The 12,585-nt window shown below is 39.3% G+C and overlaps 1 protein-coding gene across 1 annotated transcript in view; it reads left to right on the top strand.

The window, feature by feature from the left end:
• The window catches only part of KLHL29 (kelch like family member 29), a 915,027-nt gene that overhangs the window by 807,751 nt on the left and 94,691 nt on the right, over positions 1 to 12,585 (top strand). The gene's annotated exons all lie outside the window — the stretch shown is intronic.

The following is a 12,585-nucleotide window of genomic DNA, read 5'->3' as shown; positions in this document are numbered from 1 at the left end:
ACCACTGTGCTCAGCTGCTGCCACCAGCGTTACAGCACTTCTGTCCCTTCTGAGAGATAAGAAGTACTTGTTTATGACTTTTAAAAATAAGGTGCCATGGAGAGCAAAGGCACAGACTCTGCTGCTTTGTAAAGCATTAATCCGGCAAGGGATGGAGGGGAAAGAATTTGGCTGCCTGGGAGTGATGCTGAGGGCTAGAGTTGGGGCTGAGAATGGAAGAGGGCTTCTGCTGATGCTGGGACTGAAACTGGTAAGGAACTGATGGCAAGGCTTGGCTGGAAGGAGGCTGATACTGGGGCAAAGGTTGGAATTGGAAGGAGGTTAGGGTTCATGCTGAGGGGGCTTTGACTGGAAATGAGCGGATATTGGGAGCGTTAGGACTGGATGGGGACTGGGACTAATGCTGTGAGCTGGGAACACGTAATTAGCCTATCTGTGTATTTTCAAATATTTATGAATAATATCAGGCTGTTTAAATCGCTAATGGGATGGATGTTATCCATATATTTGTGGTCCATGTTGGGAGGAGTTAGGACAGGCCAGAAAATTTTTAAGATAGCAGCAGTATTTAGCCTGTATCTGGTTAAATTATACATTTAGTTTAGGCTTTTTGAACTGTAAGCCTAAACTAAACCAAACCAATAGTGCCAGCATGGTCACTATGTGGTTACATACATAGAAAAATGTAGTAAGATAAAGACCATATGGCATATCTAGTCTGCCCATCTGTGCCAACCTACTCTCCCCCCTTAGAGATCCTAGGTACTTGTCCCAAGCTCTCTTGAATTCAGATATTGTTTTTGTCTCCACTAGGAGGCCGTTCCATGAATTTACTACCCTTTCTGTGAAGAAGTATTTCCTCAGGTGACTTCTGAATCTGTCCCCTTTCACCTTCATCCTATGCTCCCTTGTTCTTGAGCTTCCTATCAATTGAAAAACACTTATCTCCTGTGCATTTATTCTGCATAGGTATTTAAATGTCTGTCATATCTCCCCTCTTCTGCCTTTCTTCCAAAATATACATATTCTGATCTATGTCTATGATGACCACTGACCATTTTAGTAGCCACCCTCTGGACCAACCCATTTTCCAGGAAGCCAAAATTATCTTGACTGCACCATCTGCGTAGCCACATTTTCATCTCCAAGATGTGATTTTCTCTGCCTTAGTCTTTACCCTCAACAGGGAGGATCGACAAGAATACCACCTGTGCACCTGTCTTCTTCACCCTCTCTTCCAGAGCCATGAAGTCATTTTTGATATGTTCAGTGGGATACCTAGCAGTATCATTTGTGCCAACATGGATAAACAGCATTGGATTATAGTCATTAGGCTTGATGAGTCTTGGCAATTTCATATATTCAGTATTGCTACCTACACAGGTAATGCTAAATATAAGGATTAAGTAAAATGGTGGCACTTGTATTTAACTTAAACCAGTGACTACACCAGAGAACTTAACAGGTGCCATATGAATCCAGACCAAAGATGTACTGGGCCTAGGATACTGTCCTTCCAGTGTGCCCAATCCAGGTCACAAAATCCTAGCAGGATCCCATAGATCAGGGGTTCCTGACATTTTTCAGTTCCATCACCCCCTTTAATTGATCAATGAAACCCTCTTACCCCCTGCTTAAACATGTGGCCACTAGTGTTTTATTTTTTATTTATAAACATTATTTAACTATATCCAAGAATAGCCTTGAAACAGTTTTTTAAAAAAAGGCATACATAGTTACACATCAAAATGCCAGAGTAATCATTAACAAAATTATTATAATAGAAATCCAAATTACTGCCTCTAACGTAGTCCACAATATATAGGGAGGCAAGGAACAATTCTAGGATAATATCTACATAATAGCAGAAAAGAAAAAAAGGGGGAAAAAAGAGGAGAGTCCTGACAGGCTAAACTAAATATGCTATGGAGTAGGAGAAGCAGAAATAGCACTTTTTGCATCCAAGACAGTAGAAAATGGCTGAGTTCAAAGAAAATATATTTCACAGAGTTTAACTTAACTACACATTTGCTGAGAAAAATTAAGATTAAAACGAATTGCCTGATCGTGACTGAATAGATAGGGATGGGCTGGGGTGTAAATTTTAAGGGGCTTCGACGTTAGCTTCTGAACTTAGTACAAGAACAGTACTGGGCAGACTTCTACGGTCTGTGCCCTGAGAAAGGCAAGGACAAATCAAACTATGGTATACATATAAAGTATCTTGTTGGGCAGACTGGAGTCACATTCAATTGACCATAAGATACATCAGTGTCAACAGCCAATGGTTGCTGCATATCCTCCTTTTTTGAGAAGGGAGCATAATATATTCTTGCAACTGGTAAGGGTAATATTGCTCTGCAATATTTAAGATTTCAGTCGTGTAACATTTAAAAGTCAACAAAGGAGCTACTGATGGGTTTTATTTATTTATTAGGATTTATTTACCGCCTTTTGAAGGAATTCACTCAAGTCGGTATACTGCAAGAATAAGTCAAACATAAGCAATAGACAATTACAGCAGTAAAAATATTCAAACATTAATACAAAGTATGGTATAGTATGCTACATTACAATGTCAACACAATACACAATAAAATATTTTAATAGACAGCATAGGGTGTAAGCAGATAGATAAGAGGAGTAAGAAAATAAGGTACTAATTTAAAGGAAGTTACAAATGAAACGAGAATGGTGCACAGATGATTGTTAACCTGTGAGCTTTTTACTGAATTAAAGACTTTTTTTTTTTACCTCCCTGTCTACCTCCCTGTTTCTGCCTTCCACATTGAATTTGGTGGACTCCCTACCTTGTTGTTTCTTGACTATTTAATGTACAGACTTGATTGTGAAGTAGGTTTTAGGTGAATTTCTAGGTGTAGAGGAAGAAGCATCAGTCCAGCACAAATTACTGCGAGTAAAAATCAGTAGTAGATTAAAATTGATATTGAAAAGTGCTTTAACAGCACAGAATAAGATACAAGCCACTAGGTATAGTATCAGTCCTGGATAACATGGGGGAGGTTTCACAGGTTTTCATACTGCTCATTAGATTAATGAGCCTTTGACACCACATATATTTCATCTTCAGATATGACCAAAGAAATCATAGATATTTCATAGCTGAGAAAATCTCAATAGCTTTCCCGCAAAGCTTCATTGTTGGATAATTCTTACCTTGATCCATTAAAAAAAAATCATAACCTGCACAGGATCTTGGTGAAATGAATTAAGAAATTATTTTTCATAAGGTGTCAGTGGCAATGTATATGTATCACATGCTCTGTGCTGCTGACAGTTTGATGGTGCAATGATGACTGACCTGGGGAGATTACCTTTTAAACTGCATTGTTAATAGCATATGTGCATCTCTGTGTACAGTTCTTAGAATGAATTGTGCTGAATGAGGTCAGAAAGTTGGCTTATGAGCCAGTACCTCATGGCAGCTTCAGATGCTTCCTTAAGCTTAGTGGCACTCTTCCAATTGATTGTCAGTCTGTAATGCATCAGCATGGCAGTGATGTGGGCATGATGCAGCAATTTTCACGTTCTTCTATTATTTGTTGTTAACATGTTTTTATACTGGTAAAAATTATAGAAAACAATCTTTCTGTAACTGACATCAGCTTATCTTTACATTGGTTTCAGAAAGAACACATCCTGGGCTTCATGTGCTAGTTTTTGTGCAGTGAATAAGAGTGACCAACAAACCTCTGCATATGTGTGCTTTAAGTTGCACGACAACTACACACACAGAAATAAGGTTGTCTTTTTAGGGACTGACTTTTATAGCAGGAAAGGCAATCAATACTTGAACTTTCCGTTTTTTGTACCCATTTTCTATTCGGTGTAATAGCCAGAACCACTGGTTTCTAGGAGTGTGCAGCCTGAAATTTTTGTCTTGTGTTGTTTCTGAGAGTATTCATATTCTTCAGGAGTGGTTTGTTGTTGTTTTTTTTTTTTACTTCATTATGTCAGCACAGGAACAATGTCCTTAAGAGTGCACACACTTTCAAAAGAGCATGCACTATTCATGAAAAGTATGCACTAATAGTGTGTGTGGGGGGGGGGGGGGGGCAGTATTCAGACATGTGCAATGATTTCATTCATATATGCTTTATTGGGAAGGAATGTGCAGTCTTCATTCTCTTTGAAAAGAGTATGCACTATTGACAGTACACAAAAAAATACTAAATGTTTTTATTTTCCAGTGACATTGGGGAATGTCATTTCAAATGCATACATATACTTACTGCATACCTGCCATGTCGTATCAGCTAGCACAGAATATATTGTATCTTCTGGCAGTTTTCTCACTTCCAACAGAATTACAGGAAACTAGAACAGCTGCTTCTTTAGTCTTTCACTGTGGCTTTACACTTTATTTCCCCACCAGCTGCAGCATTATTTCCTGTTTCCCAAGTCAAATCCCCAGTCAGTCAGTAAACCACCTCACTCTTCCCTCCCTCTCTCCGTCTCCTATAAGAAAACTAAGAATAGCTGTACTAGGTCAGATTAATGGTCCATCTTGTCCAGTATACTCCTTCCAACAGTGGCCAATCCAGGTCACAAGTACCCGGCAGAACCCAAGGTATAGCATGAATCCATGCTACCGATCCCAAGGATAAGTAGTGGCTTTTCCTATGTCTGCCTTAATAGCAGTTTATAACCTTTTTCTCCAGGAACTTGTCCAAATCTTTTTTAAGCCAGATATTACCGTGTAATTTAATGTATTGTCCTCTCATCTTTGTACTTTTTGAAACAATCAATTCACATTTACCTGTTCCACTTCACTCAATATTTTATAGATCTCTATCATATCCCTTCTCAGCCATCTCTTCTTCAAGCTCAAGAGCCCTGTGCTCTTAAGATTTTTCTACATAAGGAAGGAGTTCCATTCCCTTAATCATTTTGCTTGCCCTTCTTTTGAACCTTTTCTAATTCCACTATATCTTTTTTGAGATGCAGCGACCAGAATTGCTAACAATACTCAAGATGAAGTCACACCATGGAGTGATATATGATATTGTCTTATTTTATACCCCTTTCCTAAGTTGTTATATCACCTTACACACAAGTTTTAAAGTGGTTTACAATAACAATTTTTAAAAAAGCATAATACAATAAACAGATAAGGTAACTGATATTAAATCCCACCATCTATATTCATAATAAAACCTCACAAGAGGATGGAATTAAAAATCACCAAAGGTATTTTGAAACATCCAAGTTTTAGTGGCTACTTCAGTTTTCAAAAAGTCTTGACGTTTTCAAGACTTTTTGAAAATGGAAGTAGCCACTTAAAATACTGACATCAAACAAAGAATTCCATAAGGAGAGACCCACAGTATGTTTGCTTTTTTGGGCACTGCCATAGCTTCACTGTCTTCTGTGGCCTCCCAAATTTGCTTTCCAAGGAAAATTTGCCCTTTCTTCCCTTAGACCAGGTGGTGAAACAGAGATGAGGGTAAAATGGAGAGGGTGTGAGAATTGCTATAGATGAGAAAACGTGCTGTATAAGATTGAATATGGTAAATTAGATAAAAGAAAGTGTGTGTTGGGGGGGGAGGGGGAATGCAAGGATGAAAATTCAATTTGAAAAGAGAAGAAATGATTTAACCACTGAATAGGTTGAAAAAAGTTTTATGTTAAGACGTCGTGATTGTAGCAGAGTAATTTTGACTAATCTAAATACATGAGGGGAGGATATTTACAGAGATTAGAACATGGCACATTCTCTTTCTAGCTTGAAGAATCTAGCATCCTAACAGCATTGTGTGCAGCGGGCAGTAATCAACCAGGCAACAAAATGTTTTCAAAATAATAAATAACACCAGAGTTATAACAACACAGATGCTTACACCTGTTTTGCTCTTTCTCCCCTTACCATTAAGGCTATATCTCTGAAAGCAAATTGCCTAAGCAGTGAAAAAAAAGCTAATTAGTAAACCAATCAATTACTAGAGTCTGTGTTAGCTAATTAGGCATGTGGGCATGATGAGAGACATGTCACACGTCTTAATCCACCAGAGAAATAACTTCACCAATGCAGCACAAACCTAGCAGTGCTTCCATGTGATGGCAAAATGACCAATAAATGACCACATGTTAAATTTGCTTTGTGTTTTAAAATGTTAAATCGTGTATATGTTCTTCAGCAAAAAAAAAAATCTTTATAATAAAAATAAAAAATTCAGTGGGAGGGTGCAATAATCTGATTTTATATAGATAAATGTATTTTGAAAATAATCTGGTCATATATTGGTAAAAATGTGTATGCTACATGGAAAGAGAGGTGGAATTGGGTCAGTGAAGCAAAAGCACGTGTGGAGATTTTATCGCCACAGTCTTGTTTATAGAAGCATTTAATAAGTCCAAATGCATAGGTTTTCACATCTCCATGCATTCTTTCAAGCAGGTATAGCAGGATCATCAAAATGTATCCATGTATCCTCTGTATACACAGAAAGGAACATTTTGAAGTCTGCTGTGCTCCCTAACCTAATCCCTTGCTTGCAGTATGAGGTAACTGAGGCCGAATTTCCCTGCCAGTAACTAAGCGGAAAGAGGTCCCTATAAATTCTGGAAGGAAGTATGAAAGAGCCTGTATGAAGTATCCATATGTTGTCTTTCCTGCTGAGGTCTCCAGGACGCATGAATGGCTGTGCTTAACAAACGGGTACTTCACAGCCTGAGGTGCTACATCTTAAATGGCCACCTGCCACAAAAGTGCTCAATCCATAGGCCAGCCAGGCTTGAATCAGGTACAAGCAAAGGATGAAGGAGTTCAAGATACAGAAGGATCAGTGCTGTAGAGTAGAGATGTGCATTTGTTTTGAAATGGAAATATTCTAGGTAATCATAAGGGATGTTGTATTGTTCGCAGAGTTTCCAGAGGATGAGAGCTGCCACATTATTGTTTTGGGTTTTTTTTTTTGTATAGAAATGTTCTCCCATCAGAACTTTGTATCCAGCTAAGAGATGAATAATCATTTCCAGCTGTTCTTGTACAGTTACCATTTTTTTTGGACTTGCTGTGAACCATCTCATCCATATTCCACTGTTCTGGGCTGCAGCTATCAATCTGTCATTCTTAGGTTTCAGTGTACCAATCCTTGTGCTTCCTTACCTATACTGGTAGATTTTTACTCATTCTTTCTAGTCATCAGGATGCTTGTCCAAGTTTAAGGTCTGTTGATGCTGTTAAGTAGGTCTGGAGGCCTATTATGATATCAGCTCTATGTGTATAATCTATTTCTATGGGGCCCATTCTTCCATTGGCTATAGGAATGTACAGTCTGTGTCACATGATGGGGAGGGTGAACCCTTGAGCCGCAGCCAAATTTACACTGCCCACTGACCCGGATGCTAGGTAGGCCCTGACTGACGGTAGGCAAGCCACATGCAGGCTAGGATCAAGGCTGGCTAAGTCTCACCAGAAGGATGGGCAGGATCTATGGATTATGAGAAGTAGGAGCAACCCAGAAGTGGTGCAAGCTTCACTGAATGAAGTCCAAGGGTGAGATGGGTTGCGGTCAGCCAAGACTCCCACGTCGTATGTTCCCCAACAAAAGTAGAAGAAAGTTTTGTAATGGAGGCAAACAGCAGGCGAGCTGGAATGGAAACTATAACAATGGTACTGAAGCGGCCCAAGAAGGTCCAATTCTACCAGGGAAGAGGGCTAGGAAAGTCTAAGTTCAGGACTGGCTGTGAACAAAGCATGGTCAGGCAGGCGGAGATCCAGAGGAACATAGAAGCCAAGCTGAGGTCAAAGCCAAAAAGTCAGTCCAAGGAACGAGGTAGGAACGATGGTTGCTAGACTGGAGACACGGTCAGGTAGGCTGGAGTCAGAGCAGGAAGACTGGGGCAAGAGCAGGAACAGCAGATAGGAACAGGAACCAAGTATAGCAACTCACACCAAGCAGAAGCTAAGAGGACCCATTGCAAGGGCAGTGCAGGAGAGTCCCAAAATCTCTTATAAGGGCCCCAGCTCATTATGTCATCATTGGATGTCCTGATGATCTCTTGCCGTGGGTCCTTTAATTCAAGGCCCACAGCGTATGTGCATGCTTTAAAGAATCAGCAACGGCCAGCACAAGAGAGCAGCCTGTGTTACTGGCAGGGCACCCCTGAGCATTGGAGGCAGCAGCGCAGGTGGCTCACCATGTCAGGGAAGCAACTTGAGGCCCTGGGGAAAGCCATGGCGCCCGACCACAATACCTACCAATGGCAGAAGGTAAGCCAGGGTACAGCCATGGCTGTAACACTCGGCACACATTGATTCTTATAAATTATCTCATGGGCATGGAGGTGTTTTCTTGTTCATACATTCAGTTTTTCAGATCCTTATGGGGTCAGTCTACAATTCCAAAATTTTAGGAGAGTAATGGAATTGATACCGATTAATGACTTTTATCTTTTTCCATTCTGTTCAACCTTCTTTATGTCACAGTCATCAACTGGAGAGAATGTTTTCAGTTTTGCTTAATATTCCTCTAAGCAAGGGTCACATTAACACATTTGTCCTGACCAAAACTCATCCTGATGTCACTTGAAACCCACGCAAATAACACAACCAAAAAGATGTTCTACTGCATGTGGAAACTGAAACGAATAAAACCATTCTTCCCAAGATCCGTCTTCCGAAGCCTAGTGCAATCACTTGTGCTCAGCCATCTGGACTACTGCAACTCACTATACGCAGGTTGTAAGGAACAATTACTGAAGAAGCTCCAAACAGCCCAGAACACAGCAGCCAGACTCATCTTCGGGAAACCAAAATACGAAAGTGCGAAACCCTTACGAGAGAAGCTACACTGGCTCCCACTCAAGGAACGCATCACTTTTAAAGTATGCACACTAGTCCACAAAATTATTCATGGTGAAGCCCCAGCCTACATGTCTGACCTAATAGACCTACCACCCAGAAACACTAAAAGATCATCTCGAACCTTCCTAAACCTCCACTTCCCTAACTGCAAAGGCATAAAATACAAAGTTCTGTACGCGTCAACCTTTTCTTATATGAGTACACAATTCTGGAACAAACTACCACGAATTCCGCAAACTACTAAAGACCCATCTTTTTGAAAAAATATATCGAAAGGATCAAAACACATGAAGTCCACACACACTGTTAGCAATACATCAATACATCCTCTTCCGTACTTCTATCCCCCGCAATCTTACACGCTTAAACCTATTCTACAGGTAAAAAACAGAAAATATTATACCCGAACGATCTCTTGTTATTGCTCTGCTGCCCAATCAGGATCCGGTGTTCTTCTATTGTTTTGTTGTCCTTTGCCATTGTTTTATTCTCTTTAACGATACAGGGACTTGTTTTAATTTAACGCCTCATAATGTAACCATAATTATGTTGTAACAGATTGTACTTCCATCAATACAATGTATTGTAAGCCACAATGAACCCGCAAATAGGTGGGAAAATGTGGGATACAAATGCAATAAATAAATAAATCTGAAAAGCTTTTCATGACACAGATTTTCCCATTAACTGTTGGTCACTGAAGCTATAGCATTTCAAGTCATATACAAACAGTATGTATGCTGTTATCTTGGGATTGATGCCATCTTTCAGGTTAAGGATTAATCTGTATCCCAAAGAGTTAATAAGAATATTCAGTGGAGTGCAGTGTAAAAGAAGAATGGTGATAGGGAGTCACCCTGAAATGTTTTTCATTGGATATTGATAAGAATGGCAAACAGTGGAATGTAGTTTGCTGTATTTTCATGGTGAATTTAGTAGTCAATCAACCAAGGCTTTGTTTTGTACATTTCAAAGCAATTTATTATCCAGGCAGACTTTCTTATAGCCAATCCATGCTATACTGAGATTACTTCTTTTCTTACTGGCTGAGATGGCTTTATTCAGCATTAAGTGGTGTTTGGTTCCATGTGCTTCCCTCCTATTGTTTTTCTGTCCTACTGTCATGTCATGTTCAACTTGACACAATCTGAAACTCTTGTTTTAGTGTCTTGGCAACTTCTCTCTGGAATTCGTTCCTTTATCTATGTTTGGAGAAGTCCTTCACTAAACTTAAGGCTGTGCTTAAAGCTTTCTATTTTTCTATTGCTTTCCAGACTATTTTGTAGAACTGTTTTTTTTTTTTCCTCCCAGAATGGTCTGCATTTCTCAACTGAATGAGAGATTTCTTGTCTATCATCCCTTCTTGGAATATTTCCTCCCCTTTTCTCCTGTTATATTACTGCATTTTTTGTGTGTGTGTGTTTTGTACTCTCCACCCTTTCCCTTATTTTATCATGATATTGTAAACTGCTTAGACTTGGTGGTATATCAAATATAATGAACCTTGAATCTTAATATTATTGGAATGAATATGATCTGATCTTCTGTTGACATCTGTTACTATTGGAGTGCACTGGTAGTGAGCTTTTTCCCCATATTTTCTCCAGGGTCACCCTCACCCCCTAGTAAGAGACTGGGTACACAGATGCAAACATATCCATATTGGGCATACCAGCCATATTGACAAAGTGAAACTCTACAACAGGTTCCCATTTGGCAATGAGTTTGTACTCATGAAGCCGGAAGCTGTTTGGAGAACTGAAAATTGCTGTCCTCTTGTATAGAATTGTGCATGTGTGTATCTACACACCAACACAGAGATATATAAAATACATATATATACATGTACGAACCTACACACACACACACTACTCTCTCTATGGCAGGGGTCCTCAAATCCAGTTCTTGAGGTCCACAACCCAGCCTGATTTTCAGTATTTCCACAATAAATATGTGGAGCTGGAGCTCTTGTTTCTGATTCTAGTATCCTGTAAGGAGTTGCAGAGGAGTTGTGTGGGAATGTTTCTGACAGTCCAGAGAAGCAGTGAGCTGAGGAGTTTTGGAGAGTACAGAAAAGGATAAATTTACCCACCGGATGCTTGAACTAGGAATCCAGCTAATCTTAGAGGAGAGGAGTTGCTAAAGAGAGAGTAAAGCTTTAGAGCTTAAGGGTACCCAGTGAAGCCTGGGAAAATAGTGATGGAAGAAAGGTGTCCTAGGACTGCATGATAGGAAAAAGCTTTTTGTATTTTTTTTTTAACAGACAGTGACATCAAAGAACTGAAGGGAACTACAGCAGTTTTAGTTAAAGATGATATGCTAATTCACCATAAATTGGAACAGATTGAAAACTTTAATAAGAGACTGAATTTGCAAATATTGAATTTTCCCAAGACTGTGGGAATGTCATCTGTGGATTTCTTTAAGAAGTACCTGACAGAGATTCTTCAGTATACCTTGAATACTATACCTCCTTTAAATAAGGTATACTGTATTCCGGTTTCCTCGGGGACTACAGGGACTCCCCCAGAAACTTGGAAGGCGCAGCCAAGGTCCAGGATGGGGGTGATGGGCTGCAAAATATATCTACAGTATTGGAAGATTCACTGTCTGAAGTGCAAGAGCGAGCTACACTTATGGTCTCCTTTATTTTTGAACAGGATTTTAATGCTGTGATTAAACTGGGTTTTTGTTTTGTTTTGGGGTTTTTTGTAATTCCTGTAAATTCTTTTGTGGTCACAAAGTATGGGCCAATCCTGATGTGACAAACTATACGGGATAGACAAAAACAGTTTTTGAGCTTAAAAGAAGATACATGCAGTTGGGGTGCCTCATTTTTGCTTACTTACTCTTGTAAATGTAAAGTATTTGGGATTAAAATATATTTTCTTAGAGTCACAACAACTGAAGGCCTTCATAGAATTAAAGAAGATCTTCAGGAGGACTTAGACCTTGTTCTGGCCTTGAAGAAATAATAGAAGTCTAGTTCAGTTAGACCTTTTCCTTATATTTCTTTTGACCTCTCCATTGATCTTTCACTTTGCTCATCTCCCCCCCCCCCCCCCCCACTTCCCCTTTTTAGTGGTCTAAGGAAGAGTTTAATTTAATCTGAGTTGATTCCTATTTTCCTTATCTACCTAAGGGGGTATTTTACTAAGCCACAATAGAAATCAGCTGGCGGTAAACGCTAAGACCCCCATAGGAGTATAATGGGTTTTTATGGATAGGTCCATCATTACCTTTGAGTGATATAATGTTACAGAATTCTGGGAATTGAGGTGGATAATCTTTAGGTACCCAGGTTCATAAGGTGGTAAGAGATTCTTTTCTGTTACTAAAGAAATTAAGAACTATTCAGACATTTTTAAATCTGTTTTTAGATTTTTGGTTCAGGTTTTGATACTTTCAAAACTATTGCAACTCTATTTATATTGGTTGCACAAAGCTGCTGAAGTCTAAATTACAACAAGTACAGAATGCAGGGCAAGAACTATTTTTGCAGCAGACAAATATCACATTACTCCTTTGTTATTCCATCTGCATTGGCTACCATTAGAAGTAAAATTTCAATTTAAGGTATCAGCTTTGACCTATCAAGCTTGTATGGATTTACCCTTGCGTATTTAGGCATCCATCTTGCTTTTTTAAATGATTTTATTTCTAGATCTACTAGAAATCATTTTTTTTTAAGTTTCCCCCATTTTGCCATGTAAAGGCAAAGAGGATTTTTCAATCAACTTTTCCATATCAGGCTG

The sequence above is a fragment of the Microcaecilia unicolor genome, chromosome 3 (genome assembly GCF_901765095.1).
Source record: "Microcaecilia unicolor chromosome 3, aMicUni1.1, whole genome shotgun sequence".
NCBI classification, from domain to species: Eukaryota; Metazoa; Chordata; class Amphibia; order Gymnophiona; family Siphonopidae; genus Microcaecilia; species Microcaecilia unicolor.
This window is presented reverse-complemented; position numbering and strand designations above follow the sequence as displayed.